At 47.7% G+C, this 25,558-nt stretch overlaps 1 protein-coding gene across 1 annotated transcript in view; it reads left to right on the top strand.

The window, feature by feature from the left end:
• DNAH12 (dynein axonemal heavy chain 12) overlaps positions 1–25,558 on the top strand; it is a 937,015-nt gene that overhangs the window by 878,161 nt on the left and 33,296 nt on the right. The window lies entirely within an intron of this gene.

Genomic DNA, 25,558 nt, shown 5'->3' with positions numbered 1-25,558 from the left:
TAACCAACCACTTTGGATGACAAAGGAACAGTTGGGTGGTGGAAGTCATGGAGACAGATGAAATAAAAGAAGAGTACATAGGAAGGTAGCAACCTATATTGTTTTTCATTATATGCTTCATAATCAGACCTAAAAAATGTAACTCTCACTTTCTACATTTCCTTCCATTAAACAATGTTGACCAGCTTCAGGCATTCTCAATCACTGAAGGATTTAAAGGCATTCTTATGCAGTGGTCCAGCCTGGCACCGCTTGAGCCTGTCATCTGCCAAGCCCTCTGTATTCTTTATGGTTCAAATCTTTTTAATATTAAGATTATCATTGCATGACAGTTGAAACAGAACAACCACAGAGGTGGTGTAGTGCCTTGAAAATTACTTAACTGGTACAACAATGAAAATACCCTGTACCCCTTCCATCCTCCCACCCCCTCACAACAACAATTCCATAAGATAAGGCACAAAGGCCCTCATTATGACCTTGGCGGGCGGCTACAGCCGCAGCCAAGATCTGACCGCCGTGCGGCCGCGGTCATTAGGAGATCCCCGCTGGGCGGAAACCTGGTTTCCGCGGCGGTCGCGGTCATTAGGAGATCCCCGCTGGGCCGGTGGGCGGAAACCTGGTTTCCGTCCGCCGGCCCAGCTGGGATCTTGGCCGCAACATAGGAGCCGGCTCCAAATGGAGCCGGCGGTGTTGCGGCCGTGTGACGGGTGCAGTTACACCCGTCGCTCTTTTCACTGTCTGCATAGCAGACAGTGAAAAGCCGCATGGGACCCTGTCAGGGGGCCCCGTGACTCCCCGTACCGCCAGCCTTTTCCTGGCGGTTTAAACCGCCAGGAAAAGGCTGGCGGTAGGGGGACTCGTAATCCCCCCTGGAGGATTACTACCGCCGGGGCCATTGTGGCGGAAAACCGCAGGCCCCGGCGGTGCAACCGCGGTGCTGCCGCCGCTGTCGTAATGTCCAGGGAAGCACCGCCAGCCTGTTGGCGGTGCTTCCGTCATTTCAGTCCTGACGGTCCTGTACCGCCAGGGTTGAAATGACCCCCAATGTGTTTCCGATTGGCACCTCCTAGGCATCCCTTGTGGTCTGCGGGGGGAGGGGTCATCTATATCTATATCTATTACACACGCTACAGCGGCTAGGCCTGAAAACAGAGGGCGTGCAAGAACCGGGAACAACCATTGCAGTCACCATTTAGTCATCCCAAAGGATTGGAGTAGACTCCTCACTCACTGATATTGGCATGCTTCATTGTCGGCTCCGATCCACACCCTGGTAGGATAATACCAACAGGAGGGAGTCAACCAAATCTTTGGGAGTTCTTAGATAAAGTACCAACTTGTTAGAAGCAGGTATCCAGAAAAAACTGTTAACAATAGTTCCTTAGTGTTCCTAGCAACCTTTAATTAAGCTAACATGTTTCGGTCCTTGCTAAGAGCCCATCTGGTCTGGGGCCTTTGTCAGGGCTGCCAAAATGTCCCTGCCTGTCTACACTCATAGTTCATGCATAAGAGTGAGGCCTATTGCTCTCACCTGTCCAAGAAACAAGCAACTTCACATTCGAAAGTACCTAAAGGAAGACAACACACACATTTTTTTAGCAACATATACATGACTGATAATAGGGTAATTAATTTAGGAAGATGGGTCTGTATACACTGTACCAAAATTAGGTATAGTGTGCACAGTGTCCAAGGGTTCCCCAGAGGCTTAACAGAGACTAAAGTAGATATAGATAATACTAATGCTCTCTTTTGTGGTAGTGTGGTTGAGCAATTAGGCTTATAAGAGGGCAGTGCAAAGCATTTGTTGTACACACGCAATCAAGAAATGAGGCACTCAATAACTAACTCCAGGCCAATTGTTTTTATTTAGCAAAAATATATTTTGTGACTTTATTACTAGAATCAGAAGAACTTTGTTGCAGGTAATTACAGTTGTAAGTAGGTATCAGGCATATGTATCAAATGTACTTTGTTTGGTTTTAGCAAATAAAGCAGTTTATAAGTAAGTAGCAATTATCTGTTTCAAAAGTTGACACAGTGCAATTTTCCATAGGAGTCCATAGAATCCTAGGGGGGAAGTGTTAGCACAGAAAATAGGTAAGTACATGACTTACAATTCAAGTCTTCAGGTTTTAGGATGTCCACATGTCAAAGTATAGGCTGACCCCAAAAGTGCACCACCAGCAAGACGGGGCCAGCTGGTTGCAGAGGTCAAAGTTGGCATTGGGTTTGCAATGGAATCTGGGGGTGCTTGGTAGAAAACAGATTGCAGGTAAGTACCTGTGGTTCCAGGACACAGGCTTGGGGGGTTTAGATCAGCACCAGGTGGGCCATAGGATCACACCAAACACACACCCGCAACGGTGCGGCCGGGTGCAGGGTGCAAACACAGAGCTGGGCGCCCAATGCTTTTCAATGGGTGGACCCCAGGGGTCACAAAATATGCTGAAGGCTGGGTCCGGGGGTCAGTTCTGGGAAAACAAAGGCTGAACAGGCAGGAGAGGCACCCGCTGGACGTTGATGGACTGTCAGTCAGACTCCCCAAGGCCAGGGGACTGCAGGTGCAGGGGTCTCCTTGGGCTTTGGGTATCTTCGTCGGATCCAGTCGTGGTCGGGGGAGCCTCTGGATTCAGGTTGCAGGTGACATTATGTTGGCCAGGAAGTATCAACATAGGGTGGACTCGAGGTCGGAATCACCTGGGGACCTTCTCTGGACCGGTGGGCCACCTGTACTCGGGCCGAGGCTGTCGGGTGCAGAGTGAACAGGATTTGCGGATCCAGGGCAGTTCTGGAGTCCTTTTGGCGATTTCTTCTGGACAGGGCCGCTTTCCTTGGTAGTTTTTGGTCCTCAGCTGGGTAGGCAGTCCTCTCAGGGTTTGGAGAGGTTGCTGGTCCCGCAGGATGCGTCACCTTCTTGGAGCAGGGGACTTTGAAGCTGCAGACAGGCCGGGTGGGCTGGGGCCTAGTCATTTGTCATCTGGAGTCTTCACTGATGGGGTCAGCTTACCAGTCCTTTTATTTTCTTCTTGTTTTTTCTTCATGAGGTCGCCAGTATTCTGGGGGTAAGGTTCATGGGAGCCCCTAAATGCTAGATTTAGGGGTGTTAGAGGGGTCTGAGGGCAGTAGCCAATGGCTTCTGTTCCTGAGGTTGGCTTCACCCTTCCTGTGCCCTCTCCCTTTGGGGAGGGGTGCACATTCCTAACCCTATTGGTCCCTATCCTTCAAATTAAGATGGGGGATTCTGCAAGGAGAGGGTCACTTCAGCTCTGGACTACCACCGGTCTGGCCGCAAAAAGTGGGGCTTGGTCTAGGGGCGGGCATCTCCACTAGCTAGAGTGCCCTGGGGCACTGTAACAAGAGGCCTGAGTCTTTGAGGCTCACCGCCAAGTGTTACAGCTCCTGCAGGGGGGATATGTCAAGCACCTCCACCCAGAGTAGGCTTTGTTTCTAACTCCAGAGAGCACAAAGGCTCTCAACCCATGAGGTCAGAAACGTGTCTGTTAGTGACCAGCTGGCACGGACTGGTCAGTCCTGCACTAAAGGGTTGGGTAAAATACAGGGGGTATCTCTAAGATGCCCTCTGGGTGTATTTTACAATAAACCCATCACTGGTATTAGTGTGGGTTTATTGTGCTGAGACGTTTGATACCAAACTTCCCAGTCTTCAGTGAAGCCATCATGGAGCTGTAGAGTTCGTAATGACAAACTCCTATCCCATGTACTCAATATGGCCACACTGCACTTACAATGTACACGAATGGACTTAGTGACAGTAGGGGCATATTGCTCATGCAACTATGCCCTCACCTGTGGTATAGTGCACCCTGCCTTAGGGCTGTAATGCCTACTAGAGGGGTGACTTACCTATGTCACAGGCAGTGGTTTGTGGCACCCTGAGGGGAGTGCCATGTCAAGTTCACCTTTTTCTCCCCACCAGCATACACAATCTAAAATTGCATTGTGCATGTGTTTGGTGAGCGGTCCCTTTGGGTGGCACAGTACATGCTACAGCTCTTAGGGACCCTCCCTGGCCACAGAGCCCTTGGTACCACTGGTACCTTTTACAGGGAACCTAGCTATGTGCCAAGGGTGTGCCAATTGTGGACACAATGGTACAGTTTAGGGAAGGAACACTGGTGCTGGGGCCTGTTAGCAGGATCCCAGCACATACTCTGTCAAGTTAGCATCAGATAGCCTGCAAAAAACAGGGGGTGGGGGTATTGCAAACAAGGGGCCAATTTCCTACAATTATTATCTCTAAAACAATTTTTTGCTATGCCGAAACATGCTGTAGTCTTGATAAGGTACCACATCTTAATTTTATTTGGAACTGTATATTGTAAAGGCAAATATGGTATTTGATAGAGACATCTAGCTGCAGAGTCCTTACTTTAGGATCCCTCCCAGGGGCGAGCCTGGAACCAGAAACTTTTTTCCCCTAGTATGTCTACGGGTCGTTAGAGGGTGTTGGGAGACTCCGTGTCGACGTCGTCAACTGGATGTGACATCAGCTGAGTCCATATAACCCCTTCGCCTATGTGCCAATGTGCCAATATCAGTTCCTACTTTTCCACGCTTGCAACGTGCATCTGGTAACTTTAGGTTAGGCCGTTTTAGACCTACTTCGAAGGAACAATGTGCTTTTACTGTCTATGCCTTCAGGCTTTAAATCCTGAGTGTCCCCTGGATGACAAATGGAGGCTACACCCCCCCCTCTGTTTGTATGTGGTACCTGGTAGAGCACCACAAAGCCAAAGACTGCGCTCCTGCCAACGTCTCTGGTCGAAGGCTCTGAGGGAGCTCCATATGAAGCTTCTAGCGGCATGGATGTCGGAGCTGTCCCAGTTTTCATGTCAGTCACAGTCTCCTTCTAACACCGAAGTCTGGTCACAGGGCCTGTCAAGGAGTGGTTCTCGTAGATGTCCTTCTCCATTGACATTATGCTGTAAGTCCTGACGTAAGTGGTCGAAGTCATAAAGTTACTGAGTTTCCTGCATTCGGCCTCTCATCATTCCTCGGCTGAGGAGGCGAGGCCTGAGTCTGTACCATGTTTCCCTCCCTTTCCTGACGCTGGGGCCACTATCACCAAGATGTGTTAATTCTACAATTCCCTTCACACTGTTTTTGAGAATTCACCTTCCCCTGGAGGGCATGTGGGCCCCAAGGAGGTGCAAGACGTCTTGAATGTGTCCACACCAACGGGCTTGTCTTCGGCTTCAGTTAGGACTCTGGCTTCAGTTGACAAAGCTGTTACAGCTCCGGTGCACAGCCCTTTGGTGTTCACACCTTCAGCACTGGTATCCAGTCAGCTGACCACAGCGGCCTATCGACCCCCCATCCCTTTCCCTGTCTAAAGTTGGCATCAAAGTTGAGGATTTTCCTTATTGGATCCTCTCGACGTCAGGTATGGCGATGGCACCAGTCATGTCAGTTATCCCTGACCACTCTCTATATTCTGGGGAGTCCCCTCATGTTTGTACTTCTGAGGACCATGGTGAAGAGGCTGTGTATGTACCACACATTTCATAGGTGGAGCAGCCTCTTATAGAGGACGGCTGGATAGCTGACCTAGCTACGGCTAGTGGTTTGGATTCTTCAAACCCTCACGCCAACTTTCACCCCCTGTCCTTGCTACGGAGGTGAGTTTCTCTCTAGCTGACATGCTGGGAAAAGTTGCTATGTTTATGGATTTGACACTTCCTTCAGTAAAATTGTCCTCTGATCCTCATGTTGATGTTCTCCATCAAGGACATCGTTACAGTGAAGCCCTACATGATGTTTAGGTGGGGCCTTGGGCTCAGCCTGATACAGGGGCCCATGTTGATCGGGCTATATCTCATAGGCATTGACCAGCCCTGTGTGATTCAGCTTATTTAATTAGACATCCCACTCACTATAGTTTGGTGGTACAGGCTGCTTTAGCCTCCCATGATACTAAGGCTCTACCACATGCCCCAGCTGATAGAGATTCCAGAAGTCTGGATGTTTGTGGAAGGCATACTTTTTCTTCCATGAGTTCTGCCTTATGCTCAGTGAATACGTCTTGCATTCTGGTTCGGTTTTCACATTAGTTATGGGACTCATTGGAACGCATTTTGCCTATGCTTCCAGATGATATGACGGACTCTTTTGCTGCTATGTTTCAAGATGGCCAGCAGGCAATCATTTGCTGCGGTATGGATACTACTGACTGTGGGTTGAGCCATGGCCTCTTCTGTGGCACTGCGTTGCCGTGCGTGGTTATGCACCTCTGGATTTTTGGAGGCAGTTCAAGCCACATTAACCGATAAGCCTTTTGATGGTGTCCGTCTATTTGGTGCACAGGCTGACTCTGCTTTAAGGTGTTTTCATGACAATAGTGGTGGAACACTATCCTTCAGTCTAGTTAATACCTCCTGTACTAGTAGATCAGCCATGCTTTGGCAGTATTGTGAGAGTTTTTCTGTTCTATGTCTGTTCCACCTAATGATGGTACCCAGTGGATGTTCCTGCTTTCAGCAGCTGTTATTTTTTCTATAGACTGTTAGATATTAAGTAATGGGATATTATTTTAGAACTCTGCAGGAGGTTTTATGCATGATGTTTCAAGGCTGATATTTCTTTATTACGTGGGGTGAAAGTGGTAGTTCTCTACTTCAGACTTGTCAATGACAGCTTCTTAGCTGTCTGTCTCTTTTTGAACCTGATATAAAGCTAGTGTTACTTACTTAACCCTGAAGAAGAGCGGGTGGTCAAGAGTTGATACCTCCATAGTATGTACCTTACTCTAAGTAGAATACTGTTCTGTATGCCCAATGAACATGTATACAACACAGTTGGGATTCCTTAGCTTGTGGGCTATTTCACCTTCATTTGGGAGGGGGCAGAGTTGCTCCCTCTGCAAAAGGTGAGATCTTGTATTCATAAGGTATAATCTCCCTTTAGGGAACTTGTAATATTAACAACTCCATAGGAGTGTCAGTATATTATTTAACCCCTTCTGTGCCGAGGGCGTAGTGGTTACGTCCTTCGGCACAGTGCTGCTGTGCCGAGGACGTAACCACTACGTCCTCGGCACACAGCCCAAGTCAGGGGTGGAAGGGGAAGCCCTTCCCCTTCCACCCCGACCGCCCCAACCCCCCCCCTGTGACGTCAGCGCGCGAGCGCGCGCTGATTAGTCACAGGGTCTCCCCAGAGCTTCCAGCGCGATTGAAGGAGAAATGCAAAGAATTTATCTTTCAATCCCATGGGGGAGGCCCGGAGGGGCTTCAAAGGGAAGGAAATGTATTTCCTTCCCTTTGAAGTCTCTCACAGGGTTTCAAAAGCCGGATTGCTTGCAATCCGGCTTTTGAAACCCCACTAGACACCAGGGATTTTTTTTTTTTTTTACTGAAATTGTCAAAAGGGAGCGACCTCTTGGGCAAGGGTCGCTCCCAGGGGGGGCATTTTTTTGGGAAGGCCTTTTCTCTAGGCACCAGGGATTATTTTATTTTCTTTTTTCTTTTTGTAATGTTTCCTTTTTTTTTTTAGGTGGGGAGCTACCCCGTAGGCAAGGGTCTCTCCTCTAGGGGGCAAATTATATTTAGGCCATTTCTGCCCCCCTTGGGCAGAAACCATTAGACACCAGGGAGTTTTTTTTTTTGCGTGAATTTCACGCAAGGGGAGCGACCCCTTGGGCAAGGGTCGCTCCCTGGGGGGGGGGAATTATTTTAGGCCATTTCTGCCCCAGTGGGTGGTAGATCAGCCTATTTTGATTAGGCTGATCTGCCCCCAAGGGGGGCAGAAACCGCTAGGCACCAGGGATTTTTTTTGTTTTTTTTGTTTTTTTTGTTTTACAGATGGGGAGCGACCCCTTCGACAAGGGTCGCTCCCCTGGAGGGGCAAATTGTATTTGGGCCATTTCTGCCCACTTTGGGGGCAGATCGGCCGATTTTAGGTCAATCTGCCCCCAAGGGGGGCAGAAACCACTAGGCACCAGGGATCTTTTTTTTGCGCCGTCACGCAAGGGGAGCGACCTTGTAGGCAAGGGTCGCTCCCCGGGGGGGGGGGGGCAAATTTATTTTAAGCCATTTCTGCCCCCCCTGGGGGCAGATCGGCCTATTGGTATTAGGCCGATCAGCCCCCAGGAGGGGCAGAAACCTCTAGGCGCCAGGGCAAATAGTTTTTTTTTTTTTTTTTTTTAGAGATGGGGAGCGACCCACCAGGCAAAGGTCGCTCCCCTGGGGGGCAAATTGTATTTAGACCATTTCTGCCCCCGTTGGGGGCAGATTGGTCGATTTTAGGTTAATCTGCCCCCAAGGGGGCAGAAACCACTAGGCACCGGGGATTAGTTTTTTGGTGCCAATGTCACATAGGGGGAGCAAGGGTCGCTCCCGGGCAGGGGGGATTTGGGGGGAGTGGGGGGTCAAATTTATTTTAGGGCATTTCTTCCCCCCCCCCCGGGCCGGCTGAGCTAGAGGCCAAAATCCACAGGTAGGCACTTTGCAAAAAACACCTCTGTTTTCTGTGAAAAAATGTGTTGTGTCCACGTTGTGTTTTGGGCAATTTCCTTTCGTGGGCGCTAGGCCTACCCACACAAGTGAGGTACCATTTTTATCGAGAGACTTAGGGGAACGCTGGGTGGAAGGAAATTTGTGGCTCCTCTCAGATTCCAGAACTTTCTGTCACCGAAATGAGAGGAAAAAGTGTTTTTGGGCCAAATTTTGATGTTTGCAAAGGATTCTGGGTAACATAACCTGGTCAGAGCCCCGCAAATCACCCCATCTTGGATTCCCCTGGGTTTCTAGTTTTAAAAAATGCGCTGGTTTGCTAGGTTTCCCCAGGTGCCGGCTGAGCTAGAGGCCAAAATCCACAGGTAGGCACTGTTTTCTATGAAAAAATTTGATGTGTCCACGTTGTGTTTTGGGCCATTTCCTGTCGCAAGCGCTAGGCCTACCCACACAAGTGAGGTATCATTTTTATCGGGAGACTTAGGGGAACGCTGGGTGGAAGATAATTTGTGGCTCCTCTCAGATTCCAGAACTTTCTGCCACAGAAATGTGAGGAACATGTGTTTTTTTAGCCAAATTTTGAGGTTTGCAAAGGATTCTGGGTAACAGAACCTGGTCCGAGCCACACAAGTCACCCCATCTTGGATTCCCCCAAGTCTCTAGTTTTCAGAAATGCACAGGTTTGGTAGGTTTCCCTAGGTGCCGGCTGAGCTAGAGGCCAAAATCTACAGGTAGGCACTTTGCAAAAAACACCTCTGTTTTCTTTCAAAAATTTGGATGTGTCCACATTGCGCTTTGGGGCGTTTCCTGTCGCGGGCGCTAGGCCTACCCACACAAGTGAGGTATAATTTTTATCTGGAGACTTGGGGGAACGCTGGGTGGAAGGAAATTTGTGGCTCCTCTCAGATTCCAGAACTTTCTGCCACAGAAATGTGAGGAACATGTGTTTTTTTAGCCAAAATTTGAGGTTTGCAAAGGATTCTGGGTAACAGAACCTGGTCCGAGCCACACAAGTCACCCCATCTTGGATTCCCCTAGGTCTCTAGTTTTCAGAAATGCACAGGTTTGGTAGGTTTCCCTAGGTGCCGGCTGAGCTAGAGGCCAAAATCTACTAGTAGGCACTTTGCAAAAAACACCTCTGTTTTCTTTAAAAAATGTGGATGTGTCCACGTTGCGCTTTGGGGCGTTTCCTGTCGCGGGCGCTAGGCCTACCCACACAAGTGAGGTATCATTTTTATCGGGAGACTTGGGGGAACGCTGGGTGGAAGGAAATTTGTGGCTCCTCTCAGATTCCAGAACTTTCTGCCACAGAAATGTGAGGAACATGTGTTTTTTTAGCCAAATTTTGAGGTTTGCAAAGGATTCTGGGTAACAGAACCTGGTCCGAGCCACACAAGTCACCCCATCTTGGATTCCCCTAGGTCTCTAGTTTTCAGAAATGCACACGTGTGGTAGGTTTCCCTAGGTGCCGACTGAGCTAGAGGCCAAAATCTACAGGTAGGCACTTTGCAAAAAACACCTCTTTTTTCTTTCAAAAGTTTGGATGTGTCCACGTTGCGCTTTGTGGCGTTTCCTGTCGCGGGCGCTAGGCCTACCCACACAAGTGAGGTATCATTTTTATCGGGAGTCTTGGGGGAACGCTGGGTGGAAGGAAATTTGTGGCTCCTCTCAGATTCCAGAACTTTCTGCCACAGAAATGTGAGGAACATGTGTTTTTTTAGCCAAATTTTGAGGTTTGCAAAGGATTCTGGGTAACAGAACCTGGTCCGAGCCACACAAGTCACCCCACCTTGGATTCCCCTAGGTCTCTAGTTTTCAGAAATGCACAGGTTTGGTAGGTTTCCCTAGGTGCCGGCTGAGCTAGAGGCCAAAATCTACAGGTAGGCACTTTGCTAAAAACAGCTCTGTTTTCTGTGATGTGTCCACGTTGTGTTTTGGGGTATATCCTGTCGCGGGTGCTAGGCCTACCCACACAAGTGAGGTACCATTTTTATCGGGAGACTTGGCGGAGCGCTGGGTGGAAGGAAATTTGTGGCTCCTCTCAGATTCCAGAACTTTCTGTCACCGAAATGTGAGGAAAAAGTGTTTTTTTAGCCAAAATTTGAGGTTTGCAAAGGATTCTGGGTAACAGAACCTGGTCAGAGCCCCAGAAGTCACCCCATCTTGGATTCCCCTAGGTCTCTAGTTTTAAAAAATGCACAGGTTTGGTAGGTTTCCCTAGGTGCCGGCTGAGCTAGAGGCCAAAATCTACAGGTATGCACTTTGCTAAAAACAGCTCTGTTTTCTGTGATGTGTCCACGTTGTGTTTTGGGGCATATCATGTCGCGGGCGCTAGGCCTACCCACACAAGTGAGGTATCATTTTTATCGGGAGACTTGGGGGAACATAGAATAGCAAAACAAGTGTTATTGCCCCTTGTCTTTCTCTACATTTTTCCCTTCCAAATGTAAGACAGTGTGTAAAAAAGACGTCTATTTGAGAAATGCCCAGTAATTCACATGCTACTATGGGCACCCCGGAATTCAGAGATGTGCAAATAACCACTGCTTCTCAACACCTTATCTTGTGCCCATTTTGGAAATACAAAGGTTTTCTTGATAGCTATTTTTTACTCTTTATATTTCAGCAAATTAATTGCTGTATACCCGGCATAGAATGAAAACCCACTGCAGGGTGCAGGTCATTTATTGGCTCTGGGTACCTAGAGTTCTTGATGAACCTACAAGCCCTATATATCCCCGCAACCAGAAGAGTCCAGCAGATGTAACGGTATATTGCTTTCGAAAATCTGACATTGCAGGAAAAAGTTACAGAGTAAAACGTAGAGAAAAATTGCTGTTTTTTTCACCTCAATTTCAATATTTTTCTTTTTCAGTTGTTATTTTCTGTAGGAAACCCTTGTAGGATCTACACAAATTACCACTTGCTGAATTCAGAATTATGTCTACTTTTCAGAAATGTTGCGGTTTCTGGGATCCAGCGTTGGTTTCATGCCCATTTCTGTCACTGACTGGAAGGAGGCTGAAAGCACAAAAAATCGTAAAAATGGGGTATGTCCCAGTAAAATGCCAAAATTGTGTTGAAAAATTGGGTTTTCTGATTCAAGTCTGCCTGTTCCTGAAAGCTGGGAAGCTGGTGATTTTAGCACCGCAAACCCTTTGTTGATGCCCTTTTCAGGGAAAAAACCACAAGCCTTCTTCTGCTGCCCCTTTTTCCCATTTTTTTTAAAAAAACGAAATTTTCATTGTATTTTGGCTAATTTCTTGGCCTCCTTCTGGGGAACCCACAAAGTCTGGGTACCTCTAGAATCCCTAGGATGTTGGAAAAAAAGGACGCAAATTTGGCGTGGGTAGCTTATGTGAACAAAAAGTTATGAGGGCCTAAGCGCGAACTGCTCCAAATAGCCAAAAAAGGCTTGGCACAGGAAGGGGGGAAAGGCCTGGCAGCGAAGGGGTTAAGAAATGGGATTGTTGTGAAGAAGTTCTTCTTCCTCTTCCTCTAATTGTTAATGCAACCTTAGTGTTATACAGCACTAATGGTGTCTATTTCCTAAGTCTTTCTTGAACTGGCAAACAAGGTAGCTGTTGTTCTGCACTGTTTGTTATGTACATTCTACTTTACTGATGATATGGTAGTATTAGTTTTCTACTTTTGGTAGATTTGATACATTGGAAATCAGAGATTATCATCTTGGCGACTTTAAGACTTTCTTTGTTTCAGTCTTGATCTTAAAGGTTTTATATCGGGTAGCCACCATAGTTTGTTGGATGTTCTACACTTTGGTGTAGACATTTGTATGGGCATGATCCTTGAACATTCTTCTTCTTTTTTTCTGGCTTATGTCAGGCTATCATGGATCTTCATTGAGAAGTGTCTCTCTGTGGATTCTGTTCACTCTCGTATATAATATTAATATTAGTGACTCTTAGGAGCTACTCTGCGCTTTTGTGTTTGCATTCAAAGATTTCTTTTCTGAAGGGTTTTACCTTCTTCAGGGGTATTTTTCTTCTCTATGAAGATATTTATACCTGTTGTGCATTTAGGAGTTAATGCCTCTTCTAGATACAACTGTTTTCATCATGCCCTGACTCTAGTTGTTGTAGGTTGAGTTCACTAAGTATTAAGTGTTGTCATAAAACAGAGTATACAAAATCGGACAAATACTTTTTATTTAAGAATCTTGACATTTTTAAAGTTTTTGTGTCATAACAACTTTTATAGTTCATCTGTTGAAGAACCTAATTCATCATGGAAGTCACATATTCACCTTCGTTTCCTCCACTTTACCAAGGTCCCCTTTTTTAAAAGAGAGGTATATATAATAATACTACATAGGTCTTTGTATATTATATTACTACGTCAGCAGGTATATATTAATAATATCTTGAAGATGTTTTATCATCTCTAGCTACTTTTCCTGAGGAAAGGTACATTTATATACTAAATGGTTGCTATTATTGTCTTCAACTCCTTATTAAAGAAGAAATTGTATGATTTTCTGCAAGAGATAAACATTCTGGCCCTCAGGATGACTTCGGCGGTCTTTTCACAAGACCGCCGAAGCCACGGGCGACAGAAGACCGGCAGTGCTGGTGGTCTTCCGACCACCCCTATTACAAGTACTGAAGGATTTCTGCCGCAATTTGGGTGCAAATCCTCCAGTAATCGCGCTGGCATTACGACCTGTAATAAGGCCTGGTGGTGTCCTGATGGCGGGGCGCTACCGGTGGTGGAAGCACCTGTTCCCTGCCGGACGACCTCCTCGCCGGACAAGGTAAGTCGATCGTCTGACGGGGTGGGAGGGTGGGGGGTATCATGTGTGACTGGGTGTTGTCTGCATGTGTGAATGTAAGTGTGTATGTGTGTTTGAATGCGTGTATGTATGCGCATGAGTGAATGCATGTATGTAGGTGTTGGTGAATGAGTGTATGGATGTATGTTAGTGAATGCGTGTATGGATGCATGTGAGTGAATGCGTGTATGTAAGTGTTGCTGAATGAGTGTATGCAGAGTGCATGTGGGTGTGTGTGTATATGTGTGTGTATGCGGGAGGGGGGTGCAGTTCTGGAAGGGGGGTCTGGTATGGAAGGGGGGTGGAGGGTATTGGGATTGCAGGTGGGGGTTGGGGGAGTTGCCTGCTGGTGACAGGAAACCCTGGTGGAAAGCTGACTTGTGATGCCGCCAGCGGTCTTCAGTGGACCGCCGGGTAGGAGATGCTAATCTCTGGCCCGGCTGTCCAACCGCCCTGGCGGTACAAGCAGGGATGTGGCGGTTTGGCAGAGGCCACTCCCTATGCCCATAATATGGTGGTCTTCACTGCTGGCCCGTTGGCGGTGAGACTGTCACCACGGCCCTGGCGGTCTTCGGACTGCCAGGTTCAAAATGAGGGCCTGTGTGTCTTATAGTGTTGGTCTCATAGGGTATACCTGTACTGGGTAAGACGTAATGCTTGATGACAGGTTTTGATGTTCTGTGTTTTATCAGGGTAGAACGTACATATAAGAACAAATACATTTATAGTTAGTACTTCATTTGGCAACACTGTCCCATGGTCATGGGTAGAGTTTTTTTTACTGATATTTTCTCTATCTTTGTGATGTCATTGTTGTGGTCCTTTCCACAGAATTGATGAGGTGTTTGTACATGGGTTTGCATCCCCTTTGGAGAGCGAGTAGTTTAATATTAATTCTGTTAGTTCACCTCTAACACCAATTGGTAATTTTAACATGTTTTTTCCTTATTCCATGTTTTTGAATGTTCATGACTCCGTATATGCGGTTCCTCCCATGGGTCCTAGGTTGTGAAGTATGTTACAGCTCATCTACATTATTATGAATGCCCAGTCTTTGCTCTAGACCAGTTTTGTTCTAGGGACAGATTTTTAATGGTATTGATCATAGGTGATGCTAGCTCCATGCTGTTAACGCTTTATGAACTTTTATTACTGTGGTCCTATACACAATTCTTTTACTAACGAGAATGTATTTCCTCATAGGTATTGTAGGAAAGTACCATCTTGCCTGGCATGTTGCCCCCATTTTTACATGTGTGTTAGTTTGTTTTGCCTGTCTCACTGGGATCCTGCTTGCCAGGACCCCAGTGCTCATAGTCTCTGGCCTGAATGTGTGTACCTGTGTAGTGACTAACTGTGTCACTGAGGCTCTGCTAACCAGAACCTCAGTGCTTATGCTCTCTCTGCCTTTAAAATTGTCACTATAGGCTAGTGACCATTTTCACCAATTCTAATTGGCACACTGGAACACCCTTATAATTCCATAGTATATGGTACCTCGGTACCCAGGGTATTGGGGTTCCAGGAGATCCCTATGGGCTGCAGCATTTTTTTGCCGCCCAAAGGGAGCTCAGACAAATCTTACACAGGACTGGCACTGCAGCCTGAGTGAAATAACGCACACGTTATTTCACAGCCATGTTACACTGCACTTAAGTAACTTATAAGTCACCTATATGTCTAACCTTCACTTAGTGAAGGTTAGGTGCAAAGTTACTCAGTGTGAGGGCACCCTGGCACTAGCTAAGGTGCCCCCACATAGTTCAGGGGAATGTCCCCGGACTTTGTGAGTGCAGGGACACCATTACACGTGTGCACTACATATAGGTCAATACCTATATGTAGCTTCACAATGGTAACTCCGAATATGGCCATGTAACATGTCTAAGATCATGGAATTGTCCCCCCATGCCAAATCTGGTATCGGGGTGCCAATCCCATGCATCCCCGGGGCTCCACTATGGACCCTGGGTACTGCCAAACCAGCTCTCTGGGGTTTTCTCTGCAGCTACCACTGCTGCCACCCCACAGACAGGGTTCTGTCCTCCTGGGGTCTGGGCAGCTCAGTCCCAGGAAGGCAGAACAAAGGATTTCCTCTGAGAGAGGGTGTTACACCCTCTCCCTTTGGAAATAGTTAAGGGCTGGGGAGGAGTAGCCTCTCCCAGCCTCTGGAAATGCTTTGAAAGGCACAGATGGTGCCCTCCTTGCATAAACCAGTCTACACCGGTTCAGGGAACCCCCAGTCCCTGCTCTGGCGCGAAACTGGACAAAGGAAAGGGGAGTGACCATTCCCATGTCCATCACCACCCCAGGGGTGGTGCCCAGAGCTCCTCCAGTGTGTCCCAGACCCCTGCCATCTTTAATCCAGAGGTGTGAGGGCACAATGGAGGCCTCTGACTGGCCAGTGCCAGAAGGTGACGTCAGCGACCCCTCCTGATAGGTGCTTACCTCTCTAGGTGGCCAATCCTCCTCTGAGGGCTATTTAGGGTTTCTCCTGTGGGCTTTTCCTCAGATAACAACTTGCAAGAATTCACCAGAGTTCCTCTGCATCTTCCTCTTCGACTTCTGCCAAGGATCGACCGCTGACTGCTCCAGGATGCCTGCAAAACTGCAACAAAGTAGCAAGAAGACTACTAGCGACATTGTAGCGCCTAATCCTGCTGGCTTTCTCGGCTGTTTCCTGGTGGTGCATGCTTTGGGGGCTGTCTGCCTTTACCCTGCACTGGAAGCCAAGAAGAAATCTCCAGTGGGTCAACGGAATCTTCCCCCTGTTCCAGCAGGCAGCAAACTTTAGCGTCACCGGTACTCTGGGACCCCTCTCATCCTGATGAGCGTGGCCCCTGGGACACAGGTGGTAGAACCAAGTGTCCCAGACTGTCCAGTGGTCCAACTTTCCAAATTTGGAGGAGGTAAGTCCTTGCCTCCCTTCTCCAGATAGTAATCCTGTGTACTGTGTTAACTGCAGCTGCTAGTGCTTCTGTGCACTTTTGCAAGGAATCCTTTGTGCACAGCCTAGCCCAGGTCCCCAGCACCCCGTCCTGCATTGCTCAACTCGCTGAGTTGACCAGTGGGACCCTCTTTTGTAGTGTTGAGACGACCGCTGTGCTCAGTTTTCTTAAACCCGTGTTCAAGTACTTCTGCGGGTACTGCCTTCTTGTGCGTGGGCTCTCTGTGTTGCTGAGGGCCCCCTCTGTCTCCTCTTCCAAGTGGCGACCTCCTGGTCCTTCCTGGGCCCGGGCAGCATCCTTTTTCTTCAACTGCGACCTTTGCAGCTAGCAAGGCTTGTTTGCGGTCTTTCTCCAAAGAAACAGCTCTGCATCCTTCAACACTCCGTGGGATATCTTCTGCACAAAGGAGAAGTTCCTGGCACCTTTCGTTGTTGCAGAATCTTCAGCTTCTTCCATCCGGAGGCAGCCATTGTGCACCTTCATCCGGGGTTTAGTGGGCTCCTGCCCCACCTGGACACTTTCGTGACTCTTGGACTTGGTCCCCTTCCTTTACAGGTCCTCCGGTCCAGGAATCCGTCTTCAGTGCTTTGCAGTCTGTTGTGACCTTTGCATAATCTCCTATCACGAGTTTAGTGTGTTTCTGGGAAAGTAGTATCACTTTACTCCTACTTTTCAGGGCCTTGGACACCCTTAGTGTTTTCTTACACTCCCAGTGACCCTCTACACAATACACTAGGCCAGGTGTCCCTAAGTGGTTCGCATTCCACTTTCTTAGTATACGTTTTGGGTTGCTCCTAGGCCTATTGCATCCTATTGTATTCTACAGTGTTTGCACTAGTTTTCCAACTGTTTACTTACGTGATTTTGGTTTGGGTGTATATTTTGTGTATTTTACTTACCTCCTAAGGGAGTATATCCTCTTAGATATTTTTGGCACATTGTCATTAAAATAAAGAACCTTTATTTTTAGTAACTCTGAGTATTGTGATTCTTATGATATAGTGCTATATGATATAAGTGGTAAAGTAGGACCTTTGCATGTCTCCTAGTTCAGCCTAAGCTGCTCTGCTATAGCTATCTCTATCAGCCTAAGATACTAGAACACTACTAATCTACTAATAAGGGATAACTGGACCTGGCACAAGGTGTAAGTATTACCAGGTACCCATTATAAGCCTGGCCAGCCTCCTACAGGTATTCTACTAGACCAGTTTTCTTCTGGTTGGAAATGTTCAATGTTGTTGGGTCACTTCTGACACACATTTGACATACTAACATGGATGAGCTTATTCCTATGTTTTTCATGTCTTATGGCTTTATTTACTTGTAGTTCCTTCCACAGGTTTCAATGTCATACAGTATAATTTCACTCACCTTAGTTATTATGATTGTCTGGTCTTTTTCTCTTGTTCTAGACCCGTTTTGTGATGCTTAGAGACTTTTTTGAAGGTCTCAGTTCGCAGTCCCTCCTCCGGGTTACTATCCTTTTTTATCTGATTCTAAAGTAAGGAATCTAAGGCTAGATGTCTCTATCAGATGAACAAGTTACAGTAACGCATTCTCTGGTAATGACAGGATCTACCTGCAGATTCCTTAATAATCCTCCCCGCTCTGCGAACTGAATCCTCTTTTGTCTCAAAAGATTTTGTTCTAGAAATCAACACCTAAAATTAAGAATTCGGTGATTGTTGAACACAAGTGTGTCTTTTATTTAAAACACATTGTTTCGACAGGCAGTTTCTATGTTTGGCTCCATGTTTTGAGCGTGGAAAATAGTCACAGAAGAAACTGAAATCAGCACATTGGCGAGGCGGGTATATGGACTCCACTGACATCACATCCGGTGGACGACATTGACACAGAGTTGCGCAACACCCTCTTCCAGACAGGCAGGTGTACTAGGGGGGATTCTAAAGTAAGGAATCTGCAGCTAGATTCTGTCTCTACCAGATAATGTGTTACCAAAGGTATGTTACTTGTTCTTTAGCTTCATCACACCACATCAATCTCCTTAATAATCCTGACCCTAAATGTTTAAAGCTGAGTTGTGCCCTAGGACTGTACTGTCAATTTTGGGACAAAACGCCACCAAGGCCCATGTGAGGACTAGTGACTTTGTGTAAACTTAACACTCTTGCTCTAAAGCCTCCGGCTAACAAGCTGTAAAACCGTCAAGTACTCATGCTGTAAGGATAGTCATTCCTTCTAACCCATCACCTTTGCTGTAAAGCTGGTGAATAATACTGTGTTGCAGCTATTCAGGTGTAAAGCTGTTAGGTACACCTGCTCATGCATTGGTCATGCGTGAAGTACCATATCGATAGGGATAGGTTTAAAAACACATGGCGCCGTATATTTTGCTGCAAGTCCGCTGTAAAGCCACATACATGCATTGGTCATACATGAGGCACCATTCCCATACTTACGAATTCCAACTGCATGCATAAAAAAGCCACTGCCACATCTGGCAGGGGTGCTGTCCTGTAGTCACACACTTGAGAAAAGGAGGTACAGTCAAAATATTGGTCAGTGATGTTTCTTTTTCAGATGGTTAAATCTAATCACAACCACCATATAGATCGGCTCCATGCATGTTTTCTATTTCACATTTTGGGGCCTCCTTCAGCTTGGGCCCTGTGATACAAACATAATTATGATCTATCCCAGATGACACAGGACTCTAAATCAAATGAACTGTAATTGCAAGACAACAAAATTCATGCTACCATTATTTCCTACACCGAACGCCACGGGTGGTGAGATGCGTGATTCGTTCTCCCTCACTTGTGAAAGTTAAAATGTGCAATGTAATCAATTTACAAAATTCACAGCTCCCGCCAAGGCTCAGGTGATGACCTTTTTTAGGGGTGCGGTAAGGATAATTCTCTGATTAGGAATTACATAATTGCACTGTCATGTGTGTTCAGCCCAGTAAAACCGGTACAGGTAATCGCTCACATCGTCCCTCTATTAGCATTAATCCATTGACCCAGGTTCACAACTCCCATCTTAGAAACCTATGCAGGCATCAGGTAACAGAATAAATATTCTCTTCGGCCTGTGGGATTTTTGATCAGCCCCTTGTGGATGGTGACTTACTTCGTCAAGGATCCGACACCACTGATGAACCTACACACACTTCTATAGACCGCCAATGAGCAAGCTTGGACGGCTGTATGACTTTTTTAAATCAAACAGTGAAGGCTGGGTGCAGCACGGCGAATGAGGTGTGTAGCCCACAACCCCTAGGAATCATTGGAGTTGTAGTCTCTTGTGATCATTCTGAAATTACAATTAACAAGGAGTTTCTGAGTTTTTTGATGTGCAGTTTCATACGAAGAACCGCTCCATGTGTTTAGAGAAAAAAACACAAGAGTTTTTCATTGTATAAGTCTTCATGTTCGCCCATTTATATGGAACAGGTTTAGTTTTCTTCATCTACATCTGTCAGCTGCAGGAGTCTCAAATATTTGGGACAGGTCAACTCCTAGAACTCCTTAGAGATGTTAGCCAGATATGGACGCCTGAGCTTCCTAAAGGAATCTTCCTGATCAGTAAGGACTACCATGAGCTTCTCCATACCAAGCACATGCCACACGCGGTGAAGCCACCCGACATGAGGTGGGAGTGTGTCAGTGCCCCAGTGAGCAAGGATGTTTTGCATGGCCGTCCCTAATGCCAAGCCAATCTGTCACCACCTGCGTGATTTGAGCAGGAAAGAAAGGGTAGCTGAGTGTTGAGGTGGGTGTCAATATCATTCAGAATTCCCTCCCAGTATTGCGTGTGTTTAGGGCATTCCCAAAGCAAATGTACCAGCATCCCGGGGGATCCACAGTGCCTCCAAAAATCTGAAGTATGAGTGGGATTACCCCTGTGCGAGCGTACCAATATGTACCAATATGTGGCGAGTTGTTTGACTGTCTCCATTCTAGATGTGTTATGCACTGTGTGTTGTGCCCTGTAATACACCTCTTCCCCCTCCCTATCCACGAGCGTACCTCCCCAACTCCAGTTGCCAGCATTTCTGTGCCAGTGTCTTAAGCACTGGGGGAGTGTGTTGCAAAATTGCATATAGTTCAGTGATGACGCATTTGTCATTATTTTTCATGAGGAGCCATTTTCCTAAAGCCGTGAGTGGCGTTGTGCTCCCAAGCGCACCACTGGATGCATAACCCAATGCTGGATCTGCATATATCGCATCTTTTCTGACTCTGGGAGTACATAATCATCTCGTAATCGCTCAAAAGAGAGCAGGCCCTCTTCATCAATAAAGTGTCCTATAGAGTGACAGCCAGCACTCAACCAGTGGCGAAATGCAACTTGATCTAGGCTAGGTGTAAAAGCTGCATTTCTGACTATTGGGGTCAGTGGGGAGGGGAAAGCCCTTGTGCTGTGCAACTCATTCCCACACTTCCAAGACTGCTTTAGTGACTGGTGAGGATTAAAGGCCCCCACGGCCTCTGCAGATGGGTCAAGAACGGAATCTTCCAAAGGGAGGTACCTGTGATTGCTCAGCCCATAACAGTATGCGCTTTTTGGATTCCTCCCTCGATCACTCCACCGTATAGCAGAGTTGGGTGGCTTGGTAAGAGGGTAGGTTTGGGATCCCCAGTCCCCCTTTCAATGGCGACTGATAACTTAATGTCCAGCTAATCTGGGACCACTCAAAGCAGTGCAGTGCAGTTCGCTCTGCAGTGACTGAAGCATGTCCCTTGGAGATTCAATCTGTAGTGCCTGGAAGAGGAATAGGATTCTTGGGAGCACAATCATGTTTAGTGCTACCGTCCGGATTATCCAGGAGAGGGGATAAAGCTTCCACTGTGCCAAGTCTCTTTTGATGTGCTGGAGGAGTGTTTCGTAATTAAGGGAACAGTTGGGGCAAGCTGTAATCCCAAAAATGGGATAGAGATGGGCTGCCATTCTATTGAATATTGGTGTGCAAGGAGCATCACCGTCTCTGGGGGAACCGAGAGGTTAAGGGCCTGTGACTTCTGGATATTTATCTGAAAGCCTGCAGCAATGCAGAAGGCCTCTTTCCTGTCTACAAAGGCAGGGAGAGCCTCTTGAGGATTATCCAGTGTGAAAATGACATAGTCAACGTAGAGTGCAAGGGTATGCATCTCCCCACCAAAGGTGACACTCATAATGCATAGGGTGTCTCAAACCCATTGCGTGAAGGGCTCCATATAAAAAGCAAATAGCAGAGGTGAGAGGGGACTCCCCTGCCTCGTCCCACAGTAGTTAGGAAATGGGGACCAAGTCTGGCCAGTGCACCCAGTCAAAAGCTTTCTCCCAGTCTAGGGCCAGGAGCATAGTTTACCATTTGGAACATTTGGCTTTATCAGACAGGTGTATGATTCCTCTGGTATTGTCATTATGTTGTCTTTGAGGGACAAAACCCACCTGGTCCGGGTCAATCAGTCCTGGCATCACAGGGTTCAGTTGGGATGCCAGAATGCTGGTGAGTAGCTTAATGTCCATGTTCAGGAGGGATATTGATAGGACCCGCACCGTTGGGGATCTTTCCCTGGTTTGGGAATGACAACTATAGATGCCTCCACCATGGAAGACAGGACCATGCCCGGTCCAGTTATCTCGTTAAACAGTTGGGATCAGAATGGGTGCCAGGATCGGGCAGAACTTCTTATAAAATAGAGCCAGAAAGCCATCTGGTCCTGGTGATTTAAGAGGCTTCAGTCTTGCGATGGCTGATATAACCTCTTCTTCCCTAATCAGGCGATCAAGCGACTCAGCCTGCTCTGCCGTCAGTTGCTCGGTGCAGGTGCCTCTGAGTTATGAATGTGAATATTAAGGGGTTGTCAGAAGTAGAGGTACTTGTAAAATCTGCAGAAGGCTGATGCGATGGGGGCATCCCCTACAATTTCGGTGTAATTGTGCGTCCGGAGGGAGTCAACCCCTGAAGTCTGTCTTAGGGTACGAATCAGGTTGGCCAGCAAGCACCCACAATTGTTCCTCCCCACATAAAAGAAATGTTGACTTCTAAGCAAAGCATACTCAGCCATGTCAAAATCGAATCCTGTGAGCTGTGTTAGAGCTGCCTCCAGCTGCCTCCAAAAGCGAGGTGCACTTGTGTGTTTGTGAATCCTTTCTACCAGCAGCACTTTGCTAGTGCAACTGTTCCTTCTTTTCCCGCTGAATTTGTTATCACAACAGAGACCACTATTAGCTCTCCCCAAATCAGTGCTTTTAGATTCTCCCAAAGGAAGGAGATTGAGGTATCAGCGGTGTCGTTTAGGTAAAGGTAGTTTGGGATTGCTTGGGTTATCTGTTCCACTACCTTAGGCCTTTGAAAAAGGGTTTCTGTCATCCTCCAAGGCCGAACTGCCCCCTGTGGGGGCAGGAGACTTAGAACAAGAGAGACTGTGGCATGTTCAGATAGGGAAGGAGTTTCTACTTCATTGTCTGTAAGCAAAATCTGGATTCCTGTGGTCCCCAAAAAATAATCGTCGGCATAGGTCTTTTGTGCGTCGAAATAAAATGGGTAGTCTCAGGGCTGGGGGCAGTGTTCACGTCAGAGGTCTGTGAGTCCCAGTTCCCGTACCCATTGGACCCCCTCGGAAGATATGGCCCCTGCTCCGCCATTTATCTCTGCCAGTTTCTTTCTCACTTTCCCACTGAAGGAGTGTGAAACTAGAAAAGCCACTCCTACTGTTTTGGTGTCAGCAGATGAGAAGTATCGGTGTGGGAAGTCTCGGGATCTAAGTCTATAGCAGTCCCTGCAAAGTAGGTGCATCTCCTGTAAAAGGCACAGGTCTACTCTGGTTTGTTCTAGATAGAATAGGATGGCACAGCACTTGGTTGAGTTGTTAAGCCCCTTTATATTGAGGGTGATAACTTTTAGTTTATCGTGTGTTAAAGGGGTGTCAGTCACAGCACTTAAGCTATCATTCACCTTGAGAGTATCCCTATGTACACTCAGAGGCGGCAAGAATTCAGGGGATTCATGTATCGATAACCACCTAATGTGTAGTGTGCCTTCTGAGGATAAATGTACTCAATTTTCAACAACCAAAAAAACAATAATAACAAAAACATCACAACAAATATTAAGAGCCAGGAATGCCCAGCATAGTCCCATGAGGTATGTGGGCAGAGGGGTCCGCAGATCCACATAGTGCCTTGTCTCTGACCCCATCCCACTACGCCACCAATCCCGGCCATTCAGAATTCAGATACCATCCTGGAGCCTCCACTGTGGTCAAGTAGGATCTCACCTGCCAGCTTCTTCAGACAATGACTCTAGCACATGGTGTTCAGTTACCAAAGTCTCAGGATCTGTTTGGTGGCTGCTTGGGGAGGCTGTCCCCTAATCATCAAGAGCATTTCCTGGGCTTATGCTCCCGAGGGCTAGCCTGCTGAGCGCTCTCAGAAGGCTCCTCAGTCTGCAGCACCCTTCAGGACTCCGTCAGGGATCGAAGTTGGTATAGTTTCCCTTCCCAGTGGAAGACAATGTGGAAGGAGTGTCCCCAGGAGTAGGGTATTCCCTTGTCGCAAAGATGGGTTGTGACTGGGTGGAACTCCCTCCTTTTTTGTAGAGTGCCAGCTGACAAGTACTGGTATAGGACTAGCATGTGACCTCTGAACTTCAAAGGGTGCAGGTTCCTGACTTTGAGAAGAATCAGTTCCTTAAGCTGAAAATCAGGGACGCAAACTAGGCTGTTGGCTGGGTGGGTGTTCTCATGTCGCAGATGGCCGACCATGTTTGATCCTGTCAGGCTGGATTTCCTTGTCTGGTGCCGCCTCCAGGATCTGGAGAAACAGGGCCCTTACTTAGGCCGTGATGTCAGCCTCTTCAGCATTGGTAGGGGCCTACGTATGTATATGCTGTTCTGCCATGACTGATTTTCAAGGTCCTCTGCATGGGCTTATAAGTCAATCTGCAGTTGTCAGTCATATGACTTCCTGTTGGAGCTGTTCAGTTTCCTGTCACGACCCATCTGAGGGGGAGGCCTGTCTCCCATTCTACACCCAGTCTGTTTAGGCAGAATATCCTTTTTGGTATGGTCCTTCTTGGTGCGGGCTTGATCACCTCTCTTATATGGTATGGATGTGAGGGAGGGCAGTGCTTAGTTAAAGAACGGAGATGGACCTTTCAGTGGTGTATCTACAGGGACTTCTCCAACATCCCTACGGCCTGGAGAGGAGCAGCGTGAGTATAAGCACCTGGTTCCCGGCAGGTGATGGTGGGACGAATCCCAGAGAAGGGCAAACATCCCGTTCCAGGGTGATAGAGATGCCAGGTGGGTAACACAACCAGTCTTGTGTCTCTCACAGCACACCCCACGCTGACTCAGGAGCTTCAGCAGTGCAGGCGAGGTTGAGAAGTCGTGAGCACCTGGGTTCAGCGCTGACCTCCAGGATAGATGTTTCAGGGTTTCAATATCGCAGAAGAAGGGATTAGCGGCTTGCGGCACCCCTCCAGCTGGATCATCTTGGGCCTAAAAGGTCAATGCCTTCAAACGACGGTGCTGTGCCATGCCCTGTGCACTCCACGCAAGGACTCTTGGTCCTCTACCATGGTCGCATGTGGTTTGCAGTGTGGGCAGTCTCCGGGGCCCAGTCTGCAGACCTAGGTTGTCTGTTGTTCAATACATGCCTCCCCCTTCACCCCCAGGCAGGCAGGAGCCTCAAGAGGTAGAGTGCCCCCTGGTGTCAGTCTTGTCAATGTGGGGCGTCTCTCCCGGTGCAGACCACTGTGACCATTTAGGGCGCAAAAATGAGGAGACACTGTGGGCCCATTGTTAAGTTATGCAGTTAAAACGAAGCAGGCCAGCAAAGTCCAGCGGGAAGAAAATGGCCGCCTGACCTGTGGTAGCAGATTCTGGGTCTTTGTAAGTCTTGGCAGAGGGAGCTCTATCGGCTACAAAATCCCTCATGGGGATCAAGGGTCCTCTCAGCTGCACAATATGTTGGCGCCACGTGTGAAGGCAAGGTGCACGGCTCTCTGTGCGGCTGGTGTACTCACTGAAATGCGTCCACAATCATGTTAAGGCCACGTGGCCACCATGCTGCTGGTGAGGCATCCAGTGCAAGGTGCCGGAGGATTATATCACAAGGCTCCAGTCCCCCAGGAAACTGACAGTCCTCAGGAATCGGACGCAGTCTGCAAGGTGTTGGTCTCCGGCTCCCATGGGTAGGTCGTCTTCCTCAGCACCCAGCCGCCGACATCTGAGGATCTACTAATCGGCCATGTCGGGGCTAGACTCTTTGTTCTGTGACACCACAGGACTCCACACCTGCAGTTACAGCCCTCCAGGGACATCGCCGCTGTGTGAGGAGGTGTCATATGGCTCAACCAGGTCCATTTAACCGGTAGATGGCCA

This window comes from Pleurodeles waltl, chromosome 9 (assembly GCF_031143425.1).
Source record: "Pleurodeles waltl isolate 20211129_DDA chromosome 9, aPleWal1.hap1.20221129, whole genome shotgun sequence".
Taxonomy (NCBI): domain Eukaryota; kingdom Metazoa; phylum Chordata; class Amphibia; order Caudata; family Salamandridae; genus Pleurodeles; species Pleurodeles waltl.
The sequence above is the reverse complement of the archived record's forward strand: the minus strand, read 5'-3'. Positions and strand labels throughout refer to the sequence as shown.